This window comes from Stegostoma tigrinum, chromosome 16 (assembly GCF_030684315.1).
Source record: "Stegostoma tigrinum isolate sSteTig4 chromosome 16, sSteTig4.hap1, whole genome shotgun sequence".
Lineage (NCBI taxonomy): Eukaryota > Metazoa > Chordata > Chondrichthyes > Orectolobiformes > Stegostomatidae > Stegostoma > Stegostoma tigrinum.
Window position 1 is genome coordinate 7,471,987 of NC_081369.1, and position 21,724 is coordinate 7,493,710.

The 21,724-nt window shown below is 45.0% G+C and overlaps 1 protein-coding gene across 6 annotated transcripts in view; it reads right to left on the reverse strand.

The window, feature by feature from the left end:
* The window catches only part of LOC125459689 (RNA-binding Raly-like protein), a 1,242,755-nt gene that overhangs the window by 965,536 nt on the left and 255,495 nt on the right, over nucleotides 1-21,724 (reverse strand). For 3 of the 6 annotated variants that reach the window (XM_059651584.1, XM_048546402.2, XM_059651583.1), the window contains one exon: nucleotides 20,979-21,039. The exons of the other annotated variants lie outside the window; for them this stretch is intronic. The gene's annotated coding sequence lies outside the window, so the exon portion shown is untranslated. The remainder of the gene's footprint in view (nucleotides 1-20,978; nucleotides 21,040-21,724) is intronic. 6 annotated transcript variants of the gene reach the window in all.

Below are 21,724 nucleotides of genomic sequence, written 5' to 3' on the forward strand. Positions count from 1 at the left end.
AAGCAATTGTTCTCAGAATCCCCAAGAAAGAGCCAACGAGCGTTCCTTTGCATAAAGCTCCAGGAAGGATCAGTGGTTTGTTAAGGTTGGAATTACTCAAACTTTCAGAATATCATGTGATGTAGAAGGTGGAAATGAAAGGAAACCGTAAAGGAGAGCAGCAAATTAAACATTAGATGCAAGAGGAGGAAATGCAGTGAATCAGCATTTATACCACACCTTTCACTTCCATAAGTTGTTGACCTCAGGTACTTTCAACAGCCAAAGCGTTTGCAAAGTGGGAAACTGCAAACCAATTTTCTGAAAGAATGGGTCCCAATGACACAAAGTAGCGCATAGAACAAGCAATTGAGGGAGAAATTTTAGCCAGGCTTTGGAGAGAATGATTAGAGAATCATAGCTCCATGAACATGCAGCTGGGAACTTGATTCGCGGTGACATAGAAAGACAGTGCCCTTGACGCAGCACTCTCCCAATACTCAAGTATTAGTCTAAATTATACACAAGTTTCTGAAATGAAGCGCAAAGCCACAAATGACCAATTTGAGGCCTATCACAGAATTAAAGTTCAACATTTTGTTTTCCAGCAGTCCAAATGTACCAATCATACTAGAAACACTCAAACAGATAGGGTACGATGTGGACAGAAATGCAGTTAACCAGCAGAATCCTCTGCTCTTGGGTTTTGGAGGCAGAAAAGCAGAAATGTGGTGTGTTGGCCTCAGGCAGAAGTAAGATCTTGTTGGGAAGGGCAATGATCCATCTCCCTGCCCTGCCACCTACTTTGTAGTAAGGTCTGGGTTGTCAATAGGAGGTGGATCATATCAATGAACATCAACCTGTTTAAACATAACTACACACAAAGATGGTGAGAGGGAACCCAGACACTGAGGTCTTAGTTCCATGTGATCTGATTATTGCTCCTTACGCTTGGTCTGTAATTATCATCAAGTAATGGGGTCATTAACCCTTTACTCTACATGCCCAACCAAGTTCAGTCTTCCAACAAACTGCTAAACTCATTAGTTCTTTAGAGTTTTCAACCACCTCCTAATCACTGGGTAGGAGTTGGAATCGCTTTTACACCTATTCCAGCATGTGGCTGTTGTGTTAAAGACAACATCATCTTGGGAATTCCATCAGGAATTAGGAGTACACCATCGCTAACAACTGAATGAAGGTTCAAGGAGATGGCACCCTTTATGATGTGAACAACGATCTACAGGATTCCCCTGCACTGTTGGGAAAGTGAAACTTTAACCACAATACTGAATCTGCAAGAACAGAAATGGCTACTGTATGCAATTTCAAGTTAGTTTTCTTGCCATTAAGCATAATACCTGTTTTGTAGAACATGTCTTTTTGTTGTACCACATCCCCCAAATAGACTGCATCTTATTCCTTGGAAACATTTATCTCTTCGGTAGTTACAGATTTGAGTAACTTGTTTTTCACCTGTCTTTGTTCCACAGACATAAATATTCCATTGATGAAAACCGAAAGAACTGCGGGTGCTGTTAAGTCAGGCACAAAAACAGGAGTTGCTGGAAAAGCTCAGCAGGTCTGGCAGCATCTGTGAGAAAAGTTCCTCCGAACTGAGGAAGGGTCACTGGACGCGAAACATTAACTCTGGCTTTTTTTCTTCACGGATGCTGCCAGACCCACTGAACTTTTCCAGCAACTTCTGTGTTTATATTCCATTGACGCTTTGATAAACGTTCCTAAAATCTCCCATCTTGGGGCGTACATGGCTTTCAGCATTGCTGGTTGGGCGGGGTTGGCACTTCCACACGGGCAAGAATCAACATCAGGAAGGCCACTCTCTGTCCTTTGTGTCTATTGTTTCATGGGTACATTGGCAGACCCAGTTAACCAAATGATTTGAATTAGACCCAATCGTTTTATCCTCAGGAAAATTCCTTGTCTTTCACAAATAGAAGTCTGCTTTGGCTGTGAATCATAGCTAGTTTGGTGAACGGCACTGCTTTTCATAACGTTACAATCTTCTTTAACCCTTTAGTCTAAAAATTGAGACCCCATAAGTGGCCAAGTCCTAGTCCATCAACATTGACGCTACAATCAAGAAAGCACAACAATGTTTCTATTCCTCAAAAGGCTAAGGAAATTCGGTATGTCCACAATGACTCTTACCCATTTGTATAGGTGCATTGAAGAAAGCATCCTATTCGGATGCACCACAGCTTGGTACGGCAACTGCTCTGTCACAAGACCGCAAAAAAAAATACTGAGTCATGAACACAGGCCCAGGCCATCACACAAACCAGCCTTCATTCCACTGAACCAGAAAGAACTACCGATGCTGTAAATCAGAGTCAAAAACAGAAATTGCTGGGAAAGCTCAGCAGGTCTAGCAGCATCTTTGCAGTGAAACTCACTCCGAGGAAGGGTCACCTGACCCGAAATGTTAGCCGTGATTTCTCTCCAAAGATGCTGCTGGACCTGCTAAGCCTTTCCAGTAACTTCTGTTCTGGTCTCATCCATCCGTTGACCCTATTTACACTTCTCGCTGCCTCGGGAAGGCAGCCAACATAACTGAAGGGCCCTCCCACCCTGGTTATACGCTCTTCAATTCCTCTTCCATTGGGCAGAAGATACAAAAAATTGAAAGCAGATTCAAGAACAGCTTCATCCTCAGTATAATCAGACTTAGGAATGGACCTCATACATAATAGTTGATCTTTCTCTGCACCATCTCTGATGCTGCAACACTGGATTCTGCTCTCCGTTCTATGAACCTGATGTACTTGTGTAAGGTATGATTTGGCTGGTTAGCACGCAGCACAATACTTTTCACTGTATCGCAGTACATGCAACAATAATAAATACTGCTGTTAACTGCTACCCTGCAGGCAGCTTTTTGCCCTGGAGGTTGGGGTTGGGTAGTGACTGCCCTTCCATTAAAGGCCTGACTGAGAGACTGGGTATCTCACAGGGGGCTGCCTCCTGGAAACAACCCCTTGCATTGCCAGTCCTCCAGAATTAGCCTGGAGTCTCCAAGAACTGAGACTCAATCTCCAGGAGATTAATTGTTTGCAACCTCAAAGAAACACCACAGGGATGTCAGAATTCATTTTTAAAAATTCAATAACGGGATGAGGACATCACTGGCTAAGCAGCATTTATTGCTCTTCCCTCATTGCCCAGAGGGCTTGCTGTGGGTCTGGAGTCACATGTAGGCCAGGCCAGGTAAGGATGGCAGTTTCCTTCCTAAAAGGATATCAGTGAATCAAATGGGTTTCTCCAACAATCGACAATAGATTCACGGTCATGCTTAGATTCTTAATTTTAGATATTTTATTGAATTCAAAATTCCGCCATCTGCCGAGGCAGGATTCAAACCCAGGTCCCGAGAACATTATCTGGGTCTCTGGATTAACAGTCCAGCGATAATGCCACTAGGCCATCACCTCCCCTTAGCTCCCCCATTAGGGACTACTGATCTTTGTTTTTTTTAAAATATTTATCTTGACCAAACAAAGATAGGGCGAAGAAAAGCTGTCTGGGTGACAGTCAAGCAGCTTTCAATTGGTAAGAAGAGTCTTTGTGCTTTGCAATTGGTGTAGAAGACAATGATTGATGCATTGGGTGACCAATAGTTGGAGCATCGGGGCTCTTCCATGCAATAGCCTCTGTCTGCTCCAAGGTACTGCCGCGTAAACTCTGATTGGCTGGCTGCTGGGTGGGTGAGAGGAACGCCCTAGGGTCTTGCAGCTTGGCAAATGTCCCACTGATGCCCTTACCACTGCCTTTGTATCAAGGGGTAGGGTGGGCACCTCACCTGCTCTCCACTCCAGAGACCCCGGCACTTCATGGAAGTTTCACCTCAGATCGATGGGCTATTGCCACAACTGGGAAACCTTCAATTTCTGAAGAAGGGTGCTGAACCAAAACATCGACTTTCCTGATCCTCTGACGCTGCCCGGCCTGCTGTGTTCCTCCAGCTCCACACCTAACTATCTCTAACCTTCAAGTGGTAACAGGTCTGCAGCAAATGAAAGGAAGAGGATGGAAGGGACACAGAACAAAAGGGGAAGGACTAGTTGGAAAGACAAAGGAGATGGAATGCTTGTTTATTCATTCATTTTGTGGGATGTGGTCATCATTAGCTGGTCAATGTTTATTGTCCATCTCTAAGTTCCCTTGAGAAAGTGGTGGTGAGCTGACTGCAGTCCATCTGCTCTGGGTTGATCCACAATACCATTAGGGAGGGAATTCCAAGATTTTGACCCAGCTACAATGAAGAAATGGCGATATGTTTCCAAGTCAGGATGGTGAGTGGCTTGGAGGGGAACTTGGAGGTGGTGGTGTTCCAAAGTATCTGCTGCCCTTGTCCTTCTAGATGGAAGTGATCGTGGGTTTGGAAGGCGCTGTCTGAGGATCTTTGGCGAATTTCTGCAGTGCATCTTGTAGACGGTTGTAGCAGTGTACCGAGTGTGGGTGGTAGAGGGAGTGGATGCTTGTCGATGTGGCAGATGTGAATGAGAGCAGGGTTCCCTGTGCAAAACCAAACCAAGGGGTACCAGCACAATCAACAGCAAAAAATGTGCCTGGAAGATGTATGAATAGCAAACCCATGCATAGCTGCGGTCTGCCAGTTGCATAAGATGCAAGTCGATGTCCCTACAATCATGAGGTTTCTCGAACCAGCAGTGTGAACCATCTCAGCATTCCTTTCGAACAATTGGCAGAAGAACACTACATAAAATAAAATCAAGGCTAGCACCACCATCCTAAGCTAACTCCCATCAAGTGTTGCACACAGGTGTCAAAGTGAGATACACAACAATAGATAACAAAGAATGGTAAATTTTGTATGCAAAAGGTAACAGAACAACAATGATCCTTGATACCGATCCAACAAGATTACATCAACTATGTATTGTGCTCTAAGGATTTTTTGAAAATTGTACTTTACTCTGGTACCTAGTTGAACGGCTACGCTCCGCAGATACCATCCATATGGCCCCTGCAGCGTTGGAACCACAGTGTTCCAGGCAATAAAATACAGATTGTCAGTTGACATTTTTGTTCCTAGGTCTGACTTCTGTCATTGACCCTCGACACTGCCCCCATTAAGACTTGATGCAAATGCAAAGAATCGGTTTCCTCTAGACCACACGCTTGGTAGTTCCCTTGCTTCAACATGCACTTAGTTAAGGTCAGACTTCACATGACAGCTCCCTATTTTCACCCCGGCCCTGGCAACGTGGGATAGCTGTGCCAGTGCTTCTATGCATGAGGAGACTGGAGAACAGTGGTCCCTGGGGTTACAAAGAGATCAGTGTCACACAGGAGTGAGATAGTCTGACCTCTTCAGTATAAACGTGCTCTTTTTTCTTCACTCTGGCTAATGATAATTTGCTTTTGAAAAGCCTGCCCCACAGCACTGAGTTACTCACACCTCACTGGAGCCATCCTTTAGTTGTCATTTCTCTTGATGTGCCTATTGTTTCCTGCTAATATTGTTTCTGCTATTCATCAATACTCATCCACCTCACTGCTTTACAGGGACCATGTATTCACTGCTTTTCTCTTCAACATTATTGATCGCTTTACCAGAAAGGTTGTGAAGCTGCATTGTTGACATCTTTCCTCTGTGAATGCTGTCTGAGTAGCAGCATTCTCTGTTTGATTCAGACTTCCAACATATGAAACATTTTGCTATTGTCTTTCATGCAGTACTCACTTTTCTGCTTCTACATTTGGCATAATCCCAACCTAGCTCTTGGCAAGATAAATACAAAGAGAGGGGAACTAAGCAGGGCAGGTTTCAGTGTCAGTGGGCTGGGACACACACACACACACACACACACACACACACACACACACACACACACACACACACACACACACACACAGAGCTACAGGTGGCACAATGGACTGTCTCGGTGATACACTCACCACTGCTGTTATTTTAAAGAATTTCCCTTGCGCACGTGTGCAGATGACAAAGGATGGGTTAGGCCTTATTGCCGTGGAACACTCCAAGCAGTTGGGCCATTTCCCTCTGGGAAAGCTTTACAGAGAAAATCCACCAGTCCATCAGAAAGTGGTCAGCACGTAGCGTCCTTGAGACCCTGTGGGTAAAGGAGGGAATGGGTCCTGTCAGGATGTTCCTGGAGCAGGTTGTCAAAGTCATTTGGGAGAATGGCCTCGTCACCAGAACTTTCCAACAAGTGCCAAGGCATCGTTAGGCTGGTAGTGAGTAGGGCACTGCCCGTGAGACTGGGTGTATGCGAACAGTCTCTTTCCAACACTGTATGCTGCCCTCGAAGGGGCTGTGGTGGTGGGAGAGGCAGCGAAAGAGACTGTCATAAATTTCCTTCTGGAATGTGCCTTTGCAAAGCAAGTCCTGAGAGCGACGCAGTGGGGTTTTGTCAAGCAGCTAGTGACGCAGGACACTGTCCTCTACTCGTTGTTCCAAAGGACTCACACCAAGGCAAACATCAACTACACCTGCCAGGCCACCAGCTCAGTGATAGACGCTCTCTGGTCCTGCCCGAAACACGTTGGTTTTCCAGAGCAAGGAGTTGACCCTGACTGAGTGTTGCAGATTGGCGCATTCCAAGGTCCAGGACTACATGCTGAGGGACACACTAAAGCTGGGGCAGCTGTAGTGGGGAAAGACCACCATCTGAAGTCTTCCTGCCAAAAGTATAACTGGGGTCTGTTCTGTTACAAGAACTTCTCAGTGCCTTGAAATGAACATAAATAGCTTCCTGCATCAGGAGGAAATGTGATTGCTGTTCGTAACTGTAGAGAAGCTCTGAGAAATATCAAAACTCCACCCTTTTTTTCTCTGCAAAGGCTGTACTTAGAGATGATTTTTATGAATAAAGTACAGGTTTGAAATTTTAAAAAATACAGATGTGGAAATTTCTTGAAACAAGCAATAACACTTTTAAGATGGGGAGGCTATTGTGCTGTAGCTATCACATAGAGCCATACAGCACAGAAACAGACCTTTCGGTCCAACCAGTCCATGCCGACCATAATCCCAAACTAAACTAGTCCCACCTGCCTGCGCTTGGCTCATATCCCTCCAAACCTTTCTTATTCATGTACTTATCCAAATGCCTTTTAAACATTGTAAACGTATCTGCCATTGCCATTCCCTTTGGAAGTTCATCCACACATGAACCACTCTGCATAAAAAATAAAGCCCCTCATGGCCTTTTCAGATCTTTCTCCTCTCACCTTAAAAATATGCCCCGTAGTCTTGAAACTCCCTATCCTAGGGAAAGGACACTTGCCATTCATGTCAATACTCCTCATTATCTTATAAAACTCTATGCTCCGGTGAAAGAAGTCCCAGTCTATCCAACCCAGTCTCTTTACAACTCAAACCCTCAATTCCCAGCAACATCCTGGTAAATCTTTTCTGAACCCTCTCCAGCTCTCTATGGCAGGGGGAACTGACCAGAAAAATCTCGGGCTCCATTTTTGCCTGCCAATGATGTAAGTGAAGGACTTACAGATTGATAACTAACCTGCAGTGCAGCGAAAGGATATACCATCCACAGTCTTCAGGTCCGTCATGTGCAGGGGGGTGAGGCAGGTGGATTTTGTACCTGGAGATTCTGGCCCAGAGGTGTGGGCATTACTCACTGCAAACTCACAAATACTCACAAGTGAATACAAATTTCCACTGGGACATCTGAACTATTTTAGGTCGATGATAATAAAAGTTCACATGGTCTGTGAGGTGTGAGAGTTCTGAGCTTAAAGTGAATCCCAATACCATTTGTGACCAGAGAGTGTATTTTCTTCAATCTTACAGATGCAGCAGCCATGAGCTGTGGTTGTTTTGTGTGTTGGCTAAGGGATGAAAACTGGGTCAAGGGTAAATCACTGAGTGTTCTTCAAAACAGGGCATTATTCAGACCCTTTTGAACACGTCACACTGGTAACACAGCACACGTCCATCAGCTCAGCATTCCTTCACTGCAGCACTGGAGTGTCAGCTGTGACTTTAGCGTTCACACCCTGACCCTTTATTGAAAGACGGAAAAATAATCACCTGTTTACTGCTGTCGGGGAGGCACTGCTTGGAGCTTATGGCGGTTGCAGGACACCTCCTCCCTTTTCCAGGGTGGATCATCTGAGGTACAATGATGTTGGATTCCCTGAAATGGAAATGATTCCACCTCCTTTACCCAAAACCTACACACAGGTTGCAGCTACACAGTCCTGGTGCAAAGCTATTTTAGAAAACTGGCTTTCCTCCATTGGTCGGGAATGCCCTTCACACAGGTCCAATGTCTAAAATGCAGCGCAACCGAAGCATGAGTAAGAGCATTTTGTCCCATTCTTTCAGCATCTGCTATTTAAATCGGACGTAGACTCCTTCGCAACCACTGTGTCCCCCCCTTGCCCCCTCCAACGTAGAAATCGCCAATTTGGATGCCAAGTCCTGTGCCTGCCCTGGAAAAGTAAGTGAGGTCTCACTTGCCACCAGCAAGAGACTTGCTGGACTCAGTCCAATCCCCTCTGGGCTCACTCATTGGCACTGTGTTTCCGTTGGGTTTCCCTGTATACTTCAGGACAGGACGCAGAAATATATGTGTTGATCTGAACAGGGCTGCACAATGGTCTGCCATCCATTGTCTGATGAGCATCGACAACCGAACTCAGGGCGACCAGCAAAGGTGGCTGTCAGAGAGTTACAACACACACACAACCATTTGTGACAAGAGATTTTGGACCTGCATCAAGAATTCCACAGCCCACATAAAAACAAACTGGCAAAACTGCACAAATTTTTAAAAACAAAATCACACTTGCAAAGGATAACCCTTCGACATTTTCTTTTACATTATCATTGCCTCCAAGCCTGCAGTCGCAGGTGCGACCATCTCTGACCTTTCCCCTAAGTCCCCTGCTTTCCTCCAAACCCAACATCTTCAATTTCCACGACAGGAAGACTTCTCTCTCATAAATTCGCTTTGAAATTTCTAACCCTCTCTTTCCAGGGATTGTCAGCTATCACGAGGTTAGACCAAAGAAAACCACGATGAACCCCCAATCATTCCTATTCCAGCACTCATGAATGAGTGATTTTGGGGTCGCCTGTGTTTTACAGCAAGAGAAACAGTAAAATGCACTGAAAAGCTTTTCCACTGTCACCACAATCTGTCGCCACTTTGAATAGTTTTAAGAATAAAAAAACGAAGGAAAGATGTAGATTAAAAAGAGCCCATTGGTCCTGTGCCAGCTCACCATCAACAATGCCTACATCGCCGTCCCTCCTCCACTGTCTCGCCGCCATCTACACCAGACCCAAACTGACGTGGAGTCACCACTTTTCAGGTGCCATCTTTCCCCGCTGGGCTGATTCTCCTCTGCCACTGCTTCCTGCCCTCGCCCTCACCAACGTCAGTGAGACACCTCTTTACCACTGTGCGCCCCTGTTGATGTCACTGTGATGTCCTTCTGCCACTGCCAGACCCAACTCACAAAATCACCGAGCCATTTTTTGCCACTGTGCCCCCCCACCTTGCCCCCGCCAACATAGAAGTTGCCAATTTGGATGCCAAGTCCTGTGCCCACCCTGGAAAAGTAAGTGAGGTCTCACTTGCCACCAGCAACAGACTTGCTGGGCTCAGCCTAATCCCCTCTGGGCTCACTCGTTGGCACCGTGATTCCGCTGGGTTTCCCTGTATACTTGCACCATTTTAATTTCCAAGTTTTAACCTAACTCCTCTTCATCCTCTGTCGCATTGTGCCCATGTGACGGGGTAAAGTGCCCAGTCTCAATCAGGCTTGAATTGATTGGGCCAGTTCCGACAGCAACTGCCAGCGAGGAAAACAGAATCAGAGAATATTATTGCCCTTGACTGTGGTTTAGCGACAGAGTGCACACAAGAGGGGAACGACACAGTTGATTTGAGTGTGGACAACCCTCAATCTAATTCCTCAACACTGAAATAATTCCTACTTGCAGCAGGTCACAGATGGATGAGTCACTTGGGTAACAGCGCGCTCACAAAAAGCAAAAGGCGAGAACCGAAAAGTCAGTGTTTTGACTGGGATTGGACTCATACTTTGGAAAGGAAGAATGCACACTTCTCCACCACAGGACATCTCAAAAAGTGTGTCACCCCCAATGAAGTACATTGGAAGTGTAGCTGCTGTGTAATATAGGAAATATCTCAGTGCTATGCTCCTCCCTATATTTTGTCCCTCATTGTATTCAGTATTCAAGATCCTGGCCACCCACAAGCCATCCCATTCCTACACTCATGGCTAGAGTTGAAGAACTAGGCTTTTTTTAACATTCATTCATGGGATGTGGGCATCCCTGGCTAGGCCAGAATTTATTGCCCATCCCTATTTCACCCAGAGGGCAGCAAAGAGTCAACCATATTGCTGTGGGTCTGGAGTCACATATAGGCCCAACCAGGTAAGGATGGAAGTTTCCTTTCTTAAAGGACATTAGTCAACCAGGTAGGTTTCTCCCAACAATGGCTAGCACGAGGGGTCATAGTTTTAAGCTGGTTGGTGGAAAGTATAGAGGGGATGTCAGAGGCAGGTTCTTTACGCAGAGAATTGTGGGAGCATGGAATGCGTTGCCAGCAGCAGTTGTGGAAGCAAGGTCATTGGGGTCATTTAAGAGACTGCTGGACATGTACATGGTCACAGAAATTTGAGGGTGCATACATGAGGATCAATGGTCGGCACAACATTGTGGGCTGAAGGGCCTGTTCTGTGCTGTACTGTTCTATGTTCTATGTTCTATGTTCTAACAATCGGTAGCGGATTTGTGGTCATCATGTGACTCTTAAATCCAGACTTTTTACTGAATTCAAATTCTACCATGGCAGGATTTGAACCTGGGTCCCCAGGACATTGATTGGGTCTCTGGATTAACAGCTCAGTGGCGGTACCACGAGGCCATCGCCTTTTATGATGAGCTCATCATAGCAACAGCAGCCACTATATAGCCGAGGAGCTCCAGTGGGGAAAATGAAGACCTGTCCCATTTGTTTTACCTCTGTAAAGGGGTCACATAAGTATCTATATAAGATCATTCTGCTACTTAAGTATGGCCAAACACTTCTGAATAATGTAGGAATTTTGACAGCTGCAAGGCAGCATGGTGAAGGAAGCAGAAAATGTCACACTGCTGTTCTGAATTTAGGCAAGTCCTCATCTGCATCTACCTTGAATCAGATTGATGCTGCTTTATTTGGAGTGCATTGAATCCTTCAAATGCCAGTTGTGTCCCTTTTTACAGAATTCCACATCCTTAAGTTGCAATATTGCAAAAAAAAGTGACTGTAGAGATAAAGCATGACATAATCAATAGCAAGACTATGGCACTCATCATTCATTACCCTAAAGTTTTCGAGAAGATTTGTAGCTCGGGTTGTGGATGAGGTTGTAGATATGCTCGCTGAATCGGCTCAACAAACATGTCTACAACCTCATTCATTACCCGAACTGAATCCCTCAGACTTGTTACAAACCATTTGGCACACCATGTTCCACAGGCAATCTGCAACCTGAGATAGCAAGACAAGCAGGCACTATAAATCCTGCAATCAGAATGGAAAATCTCTCCCTTGAACTTGCAGAATCAGGATTATGAATTGCATGTGAAATGGTGCACATAAAGCAAAATGAAGGGACAAACAAATTGGATTGAGATAGAGGTAAAAGAAGGCAGAACTGACTTGAAAACAATGATTGCATTTTAACAGAGTGAAACTCCACACTTGCAAAATGATAGAGAGTGTTCACAGGAATGTAGGCTCATTGCATGACTAAAAATTCATCCACATCCAAAAAATACCAGCCCTATCATTTTCTGGTGTGCTTAATGAGGATTAAATCCTGGGAACGGTACACAGTGAGCTGGTGTGGATGTAATGGTCTCAGTCCAAGGGATTATCACTTTAATTTCATACACTTCATATCTCAAATCTGCTTCCGTCAGTGAGATATCAGTGGAGTAAACAATGTGAAGGGAGCGTGACAAATCAGACACCAACTTACAGATTTGCATGTCTAACTGTGCACAAGTGGACTTCAGACGATTCTGTCTGATTTTCTCTGAAACCAGGTTAAGTGAAGTACACCTGATGAAGGCGCTGTGCTCCAAAAGCTTGTGATTTCAAATAAACCTGTTGGACTATCACCTGGTGTCATGGACTTATGACCTTATCGGCCCCAGTGCAACACCAGCACCTCCACATCATTACTCCGAAAGGACAGTGAGCTCAGGTAAAAATTAAATTATCCCAAAGTGCGGGCTATTCCATACACTAGTAATGTTCTCTTGCACCAGTTAAAAAAGCACAGCAAATCCATTGTGTCGACTTCCACAATTACTTTGGAAAGTGGATGACACTGAATGAACAGGGGCCAATGATTGAACAGCCCATTAATAGCAAAGTGCTAGATAATAAAGTGTGAAGCTGGATGAACACAGCAGGCCAAGCAGCATCTCAGGAGCACAAAAGCTGACATTTCGGGCCTAGACCCTTCATCAGAGAGGGGGTTGGGTTGAGGGTTCTTGAATAAATAGGGAGAGAGGGGGAGGCGGACCAAAGATGGAGAGAAAAGGAGATAGATGGAGAGGAGAGTATAGGTGGGGAGGTGGGGAGGGGATAGGTCAGTCCAGGGAAGATGGACAGGTCAAGGAGGTAGGACTCTCTTGTAATCCTACCTACTAACCTCATCCCACCTCCTTGACCTGTCCGTCTTCCCTGGACTGACCTATCCCCTCCCTACCTCCTCACCTGTACTCTCCTCTCTACCTATCTTGTTTCCTCTCCATCTTCAGTCCGCCTCCCCCTCTCTCCCTATTTATTCCAGTTCCCTCCCCCCATCCCCCTCTCTGATGAAGGGTCTAGGCCTGAAACGTCAGCTTTTGTGCTGCTGAGATGCTGCTTGGCCTGCTGTGTTCATCCAGCTTCACACTTTATTATCTTGGATTCTCCAGCATCTGCAGTTCCCATTATCTCTAATAGCAAAGTGCTCCTGTGTGAGACACTATCAGACAAAGGCTGGCAGCAAGGCACAGATAATTGAGGAGTACGCGGATGGTGGAGGAGCTCTTAAATTGCGTCCTTAAAAGGAACAGTTCAAGTAGGGGAGCAAAGTGCTTTTAGGGGGCAAATTCCAGATCTTAGGACTTAGCAAAAAGAATGACGTGCAAAAAGGTAACTTGGAATCACTCGGGGAGAAGTATGCGAGGCGGTGTGCCAGAAATGAATCTGCCAGAAGAACCAAGATAATAAAATGTGAGGCTGGATGAACACAGCAGGCCAAGCAGCATCTCAGGAGCACAAAAGCTGACGTTTCGGGCCTAGACCCTTCATCAGAGAGGGGGATGGGGGGAGGGAACTGGAATAAATAGGGAGAGAGGGGGAGGCGGACCGAAGATGGAGAGCAAAGAAGATAGGTGGAGAGGGTGTAGGTGGGGAGGTAGGGAGGGGATAGGTCAGTCCAGGGAAGACGGACAGGTCAAGGAGGTGGGATGAGGTTAGTAGGTAGCTGGGGGTGCGGCTGGGGGTGGGAGGAAGGGATGGGTGAGAGGAAGAACCGGTTAGGGAGGCAGAGACAGGTTGGACTGGTTTTGGGATGCAGTGGGTGGGGGGGAAGAGCTGGGCTGGTTGTGTGGTGCAGTGGGGGGAGGGGATGAACTGGGCTGGTTTAGGGATGCAGTGGGGGAAGGGGAGATTTTGAAACTGGTGAAGTCCACATTGATACCATATGGCTGCAGGGTTCCCAGGCGGAATATGAGTTGCTGTTCCTGCAACCTTCGGGTGGCATCATTGTGGCAGTGCAGGAGGCCCATGATGGACATGTCATCAAGAGAATGGGAGGGGGAGTGGAAATGGTTCTGATGAAGGGTCTAGGCCCGAAACGTCAGCTTTTGTGCTCCTGAGATGCTGCTTGGCCTGCTGTGTTCATCCAGCCTCACATTTTATTATCTTGGAATCTCCAGCATCTGCAGTTCCCATTATCTCTGCCAGAAGAACCAGATGGCTTTCAACACGGGGGAATATCAGGAGGTAGGTATGCAAGGATCAAGCAGGTCCAAGAATAACAGCTCACTTGAAGACAAAAACCAGGGAAGACTACTGATTGCAATAAACAGATTGCGAGGTGGCTAGAACACTGCCTAAACACCACAGAACACCTTCCAGGTATGGTAGAGACGGATATTAAACTCACAAGGCAGGCCAGTTGCAAAGCTGTGGCAGAGCTCCAACCATCAATACTACACCACCTAAACCTCATCAAGCCCAGGAAGTGCACGCTCCCCACAGTGTCAGCAACAACCTCACCGTCTCTGCTGCAGGGCAGTACCCCAAGGTACGTATCATGTAGAGATTGTGATCTCATGCAAGAACGAGGCTGGCTGGAGAAATTGCAACTATTATCAGGGCACCACTCTAAGCTTTTTAAAAAAGACATTCAGATCATTTAAATGAGTTCAATATGGTTACATGGGTCCAATTAAAAGACTTGGATTAACCCCTTCAACTGTTTAGTTCAGATATTTAAAATTCAACAGCGATACAGCACCAGGTAAGGCTGGAATACTGAATGCTCAAATATTATTAAGTATATATTAAAGACAGACAGTGGAAAGACTGGGGATTTATCAACTGCAGCGCAGGAGATCGAGGGGTGACCTTATTGACATTCATAACATCACGAGGGGCTCAGATGAGGTGAACGGCTGGGTTTCTTTTCCGCAAGGCTGGGGTAGCTCAAAATGAGGGGACAATTTTTTTAAGGTGAGGGGAGAAAGATTGAAAAAGTACAGAGGGTAGTTCATGGATGGAATGAAATGCCAGCGGAAGTGGTGGTTGCAGGTATAGTGACAACATTTAAAATACATTTGGATAAGCTCACCAGCAGGAGAAGTTGAGAGGGAAATGGGCCAAGTGTGGGTAGGTGGGACCTGTTTAGACTGGGAACATGGTCAGCATGAACTGGCTGGGCCGAAGGGTCTGTTTCCATGCAGGATGAGTCTATAACTAAGTAAAATAATGCAACCATCCAATTATCAAAGAGAAAATAATGTTGCATATCAGAAGTACTGTAAGATGGACTGCAGACCGGAAAGATCTTCCTCTGAGGCAGAAAGCCTTTGGTTTTCAAGCTGACAGAAAACCTGAGTGACTTGCCTGAAAACCATCCGCATTGAGATCAAATCAAAATCTCAGCCTGAGGTGAGACCGTACTTCTACTGTCCTCAGGATATTAGGAGAATGCAAAAAAAAAGCTGCTTGTGAACTCTTTTTCTGGCCAATTTGGAATTAAACCCCACAATTAAAAGTTGTTGTTGAAATCCATTCTGCTACTTATGTAGTCACAGTCAATTAACCCCATATTTTAAAATAGATTGTTAATAATTAGAAATTAATAAAAGTAATCTTTACATATTACTGATTAATTACTTATCCTTCAGTTACACTCTAATTGAGATCATCAATCGCCTATCTTCTGCCTGCGAGAGATAATGGGAACTGCAGATGCTGGAGAATCCGAGATAACAAAGTGTGGAGCTGGATGAACACAGCAGGCCAAGCAGCATCTTAGGAGCATAAAAGCTGACGTTTCGGGCCTCGACCCTTCATCAGAGAGCTATGCAAATTAGTAGTTTCACAAATGTGTTACAATTTATATGAAAAAATCTGCATGTTTATTCAGGTTAAGTTGTTTGGTTGTATTGCCTTGTATGGATAGGATCTTTCTGCCATGGTGGATTTATATTTAAGATGACAGCCTCTCTAAAATTACCGAGTCCAACTCACGTGAACAGGTACATCCTGAGGTCAAATCATGTTAGGCACAGCCATATCTCTATCATTCATTTTCAAAATAAAAGCACATTTGTAAATTTAAAAAAAAAGCTCTCTGATGAAGGGTCTAGGCCCGAAACGTCAGCTTTTGTGCTCCTGAGATGCTGCTTGACCTGCTGTGTTCATCCAGCTTCACACTTTGTTATCTATCTTCTGCCTGCGCTGTCTCCATAATTGTAGTCTGCCACTGATCTGAGACAACTTGAGTGCCATAATCAAAATGGTTTCTATATTGGCACAAAATGGCAACTTGTCCTGGCTGGAGTAACTGCCTAAAGCTCTAAAAAGGCTCTAAAACTTCCAGATTAAACAACCAAATCTAAAAGCCTTGCCGCTTACATCCCTGCTAAGTAATGTGAGACAAATAGGAGTCCATGTTATCTAGCCAGACAACAAGTATGTCGGGGAAGCAAAGGCCTAGTGGTATTATCGCTGGACTGTTAGTCCAGAGACCCTGATAACGTTCCGTGGAACTGGGTTCAAATCCCGCCGCAGCAAATGGTGGAATTTGAATTCAATGAAATATCTGGAATTACGAATTTTAATAATAACTGTGAACCTGTTGCTGATTGTCGGGGAAAACCCCATCTGGCTCACTAATGCCCTTTAGGGAAGGAAACTGCCATCCTCACCTGGTCTGGCCTGCATGTGACTCCAGACCCACAGCCATGTGGTTGACTCTGAACTGCCCACAGGACGGGCAAGAAATGCTGCCTTGAAAGTGATGCCCTCATCCCGTGAATGAATAAAGCAAGAAGGTCATGGCTGATTGCATCTATCCCAGCTCCCGGTGTGGTTTTAGAACTGGAAAAATCAACAAGGCACATGACGGCCTCAACTACAACAGAAATGTCATGAACCAATGAAAATCTCAACCCGTTGTCTTCATTGATCTCACCAAGGAATTTGACCGCATGTGCCGAGGAGAATTCTGCTGGGCAACGCTGTATTGTCTCCTCTTCCCATGACCACATGATGGGTGAGGGCAGCTATGACACAACATTGGAACCCTTTTTGAACTTTACAACATGGCCAAACCCAGGTTATCTTCTGGTGCTGACATTCTTGGGCACTTCCTTCTCTTTGCTGGTACCTTCTGAGCTTGAGGGCATGTACAGAGGGTGTCCATCACACACTGGAACTGGGGGAAGCCGGTTCAGCTTTGCTCAGCTGGGATCGAAGGCAAGGATTCATCAAGTTGTGAGAGAGTTGCTTTACACTGACGATGCCTCACTAAAATTGGACATTGAGGAACACCCACAGCAGCAAACAGTAATGCTCTCTCTCTCTCTCTCTCTCAGCTGCCGAGCACTTAGTTTGACCGTCAGCATCAGGAAGATAAATCTCATGGTGCAGGATGTTACCACCATCAATCAGTATTGACAAATCTCTGTGGGGGTTGCTGACGGAAGGCTCCAAAATCACACATAATCGGGTACTTGATGCTGAAATCAAAATGTGTATTGTGGCTGTTAAATGCAAGCTGGCAAGAACATGGGGAATGAAAGTAACCTGACTGAGAACATTGAACTGTGAGCCTCTAAATGCTGCATCTCTTGAGTGGTAAGACAATAGGTGTCAGGCAGGAAAAAAACACCGAACCATTTCCACCTTCACTGCCTCAGAAAGATCCTCAACATCTCGGTTGGATAAACTCGGAGGTCCTAGTGCATATTGCATCCATCGATGCACAGTCTTTGCTAAATTAATTAATATCCATATGATGGCCAAAAAAAAATCTATGGGGGAAGTGGCCACTGACTCACAAGCCCCTGAGCATCCACATCTCCATTTTGAGGGCATCCACAAGAGATAAAGGTAGCAGACATTGACAACTGGGAGACAGTCACTCAGCTGTGGCTTCAAGAGACTGACGTTTTGGAAGGACATTAGCAAAGGCAAGCAGAAACAGAGAGGTTACAGGCTGAGAAAACATCCAGAGGAATGGTGCAGGAAAGGAAAGTCAGGAGCTGCAAGTGACCTGAACTGTAAGGACAAAGACTTCTGTAAGGGGGAGGAACGTTACAGGAATGGGGAAGAGCGAGGCTATGGATAGATTTGATCACAAACAACCATCAAGCCACTGCAAATCCTTTGACAGCATTTCCCATATCTAAGACACCCCATTGGCCTGTACCAACTGGATGAGGCAAGGCGGAAATGTGGGGAACACTTCTACCTGCAAACTCCTCTCCAAGATTTGGAATTCTATCTCTAAGCCTTCAGTGTGAATGGGTCAATATCATAGAATCTGTACAGTGTGGAAGCAGGCCGCTCGGCCCAGCAAGTCCATACCGACCCTCAGAGCACCCCATCCAAACCCATCCCCCTATAACCCACCTAGCCTACACGCCCCTGAACTCCACAGGTTCTGGGAAGATCCTGGAACTCCTTCCCTCACAGCACCCTGGGTGCCTATGCACTACATGGGACTGAAAGGCTTCAAGAAGACAGTTCATCATTATTTTCTCAAGAGCAGTCAGGCATGAGCACTTTATAATGGCATTGCCTGTGACACTCATATCTCAGTGAAATTTTTTTTCTAAATTGAGAATTTTCAAGAAGTGAGTACAGGGGCGATGACTGAGTTCAAGAAAAATACAATGTTGTGAATACAACACATTAATGAGACAATGAGACACAGCCAAGCTCTCTTGTAGTTGTTGAATTCAAAAAGATCAAACAAAAACATCCCAACTCAATATACACATTGCTGCCCTTTGCTGCAGCATGTTACAAAGTCCTGGATGGTATTTGTGTGTTCACCAACTCATGAGAACATCCTGAAACATAAGTCTATTTAAGCGGAGCTCAAGAATAGATTCAGAATCCTGAAAACGGAATTTGCAGATTGAGCGGCAGTAAATGGCACACATATTGATCCTTTCAAAACATCTCAAAGTGTTTTGCAATGAAGAGAGGTATCGTTGAAGTACAGTCACGTTTATAATGAAGATTTGGGCACGGCAATATCCAACAGAGATCAATATGGCCAGATAATTAGTTTTAATGAAGGAAGCTGATACTGTGCACAATTTCTTGGTTCTTCCTTGAATAGGGCCAATGTGAACGACCTTGTTTGCAGCTGTAGCTTTGAATTCCTCGCTCTGTTCAATCACCCTATGACCTTTGTATGTTACAATCTGCCTGTGCTGCAAGCAAAACAGAACTTTTCACTGTACTTAGGTACATGTGACAATAATACATCAAATCAAATGCCCATTGAAACTGAAAATCCATCAGCCCTTTCAAGTCTCACCTGAGCAATGGCACCTCCTACATTGCAGCACTCCCTCTGCATTGGAATGTCAGCCAGAGATATCTGCACTGGGATCTTTGCCAATAACATTCTGTCCCAGAGGCAAGGGTGCCTCAAACGTCATAGTTTCAGGGAATCCCTACAGTGTGGAAACAGGCCCTTCAGCCCAACAAGTCCACACCGACCCTCAGAGCATCCCAGGCAGACCCATCCCCCTATAACCCACCTAATCTACCCATCCCTGAACACTATGGTCAGGCTAAATTGTCCCAATCCACCCTAACCTGCACATCTTTGGACTGTGGGAGGAAACCAGAGCACCCAGAGGGAACCCACGCAGACACAGCACTGCATAACGGATACTGAAGGTTGAGTCATTTCAGTGGGTTGTGGAAAAGAACCGCTGAAATAGTTTTCCCCTCAACTTGTCAGTTCATTTTTACTTTTAAATTTAACTTCTCGAATTATATATGTTTAAGTATCCAGTTTTCTCTTTGCCTTTACCACCATAATGCTCGGAGCCCAGATAAGTCAGTGCCGATACATCCCAAGACCGTTTGAAAGACTAGTGACTGAATAATGTAGTTCTATTATGATTAACTGAGGAATGATCAAGCCCCCCCTTGCTTTTTTTTAAAAAGCAGTCCCCTAGCTCATCAGTTTTTTATTAAGCACATCGCAGTGAAAATTCAATTGAACGTCATTAACCAGAACAAAAACAAAAATCTACTTCTAGGATTTTGTGGGAAGGAGAACTGATTTTTATTACAGTTAAAAAACCCACAATAAGAAACAAGTAATGAACTTATAAAGGGGAGATGGTGATAAAAGTGGTGTTGGGTGTTGGCCTAGTGGTATTATCACTGGACCATTAAGATAGTGACCCAGCTAATGTTCTGGGGACCTGGTTCGAATTCCACGATGGCAATTGAATCTATTGAAACAAAAGTATCTACCAAGGACCATGAATTCATTGATGAATATCAGGAAAAACCTACCTGGTTCACTAATATTCTTCAGGGAACAACACCTTATCTTCCACCTGGGCACCCTACAGCCCAGAGGACTCAATATTAAGTTCTCCAATTTCAATTAACCTTCCCACCTAATGCCTGCTCCCTTTCCAGCCCCAACTCCTCCCTTCCATTCCCTCCCACCAACCAACCAGGTCATGTCTATTATCGGTATCCACCTATCATTACCATTCTGCTACCTCCCCTCCCCTTTATCTGCGGCTCCCTAACCCCATATCCAGTCCTGAAGAAGGGTAATACCTGAAACATTGACTGCTCCTTTCCTCCAGTTGCTGCCTAGTTTGCTGTGTTCTGCCAGCCTCCTGTTTGTTTACCTTGGATTCCAGCATCTGCGGGATTTTTTTTGTCTCTATCCAAGAAAACTGCCATCCTTACATGGTCTGGCCTACATGTGACTCCTGACCGACAGCAAAGGAGTTGGCTCTGAACAATCAGGGATGAGCAATAAATGCCAGACTAGCCAGTGATACCCACATCCAGTGAATGAATGAGACAAAAAAGGGATGCCTGGTACAGAGTGAAACGTAAAGTCAATTGTAGTTTAAATTAGTTAGTTTATTGTTTAAAATATAGTTTAACTTTTGTTTCCAAAAGAGTTTTTGAGTTGCAAGCATGAAAAGTCTCAAGTTCAACTGTTTAGCAGCTTTGTCATTACAGTGGAAGTAACAAAGGTGCAGACATCATCTGTAGTTCAGAGCTGTGGAGCTCGCTGTGACTTATTGCTCCTGAACAACTCATGCCCGAGTTTGAGATCAAGAGCAAGGTACCGTGTCTTCACATCTTTCTGCTCCTCAGAAACATCTGTTGATTAGGGTGTATTTGGTGTATATTCCTACTTACTGTTTTCCTCAAGCTGAGTACCCCGCAGACAACCTTTCCTCTCAACGTGTAACAGATAGATCTGAATCAACCAGGGAGAAGAAACAAATGTTAGTTTCACTGTCCCTTTATGTTTCAATCTCAGCCCAGCCTGAAAGTTGTTTACTGGTGGGTTCAACCCAGCCGCGTGACCAATCGCTCTAGGGCAACATGTGTCTTTTTTTAGACTCATCTTTAGTCTGTGAAAATCTTCGGTGTGAAAGTTGAATGATGAAGGTTGAATATTGATAATTAATTTTCGCCACAACCATGACAACATGATCAGTCATACAAACAAACTCAGACCTCTCAGCCTTTGTTCAACAGCCTGAATAATTCAATGAGAAATTCATCAGCAGCTCACGGAACTGAGCACTACAACTACGAGTGACGTCACTGGCATCCAATGGGGTAAAGAAAGATCTTGGGAAACGACACACTATGTACATTGACTATCTGGATCTATGCCAAGTTGTAATGGTTTTCAGTTGCACGTCGGTCATGGCAATAGTTATATATTATTTTGGTTACATCACGAACACAGGATAACTGACACAATGTACTCTTCATCAATTGCTCAACCATTTGAGTTTCTAGGTTAAACAGTAACCTTAATTCCTGAAGGGCAAGTTGGGACGTGGATACCACGCATGTAATATGGTGTGATCTGTAGTATGGTGTGCTACTGAGCTACTGATCAATGTCTGGCCTAGGTTTGCTGTTCTTAG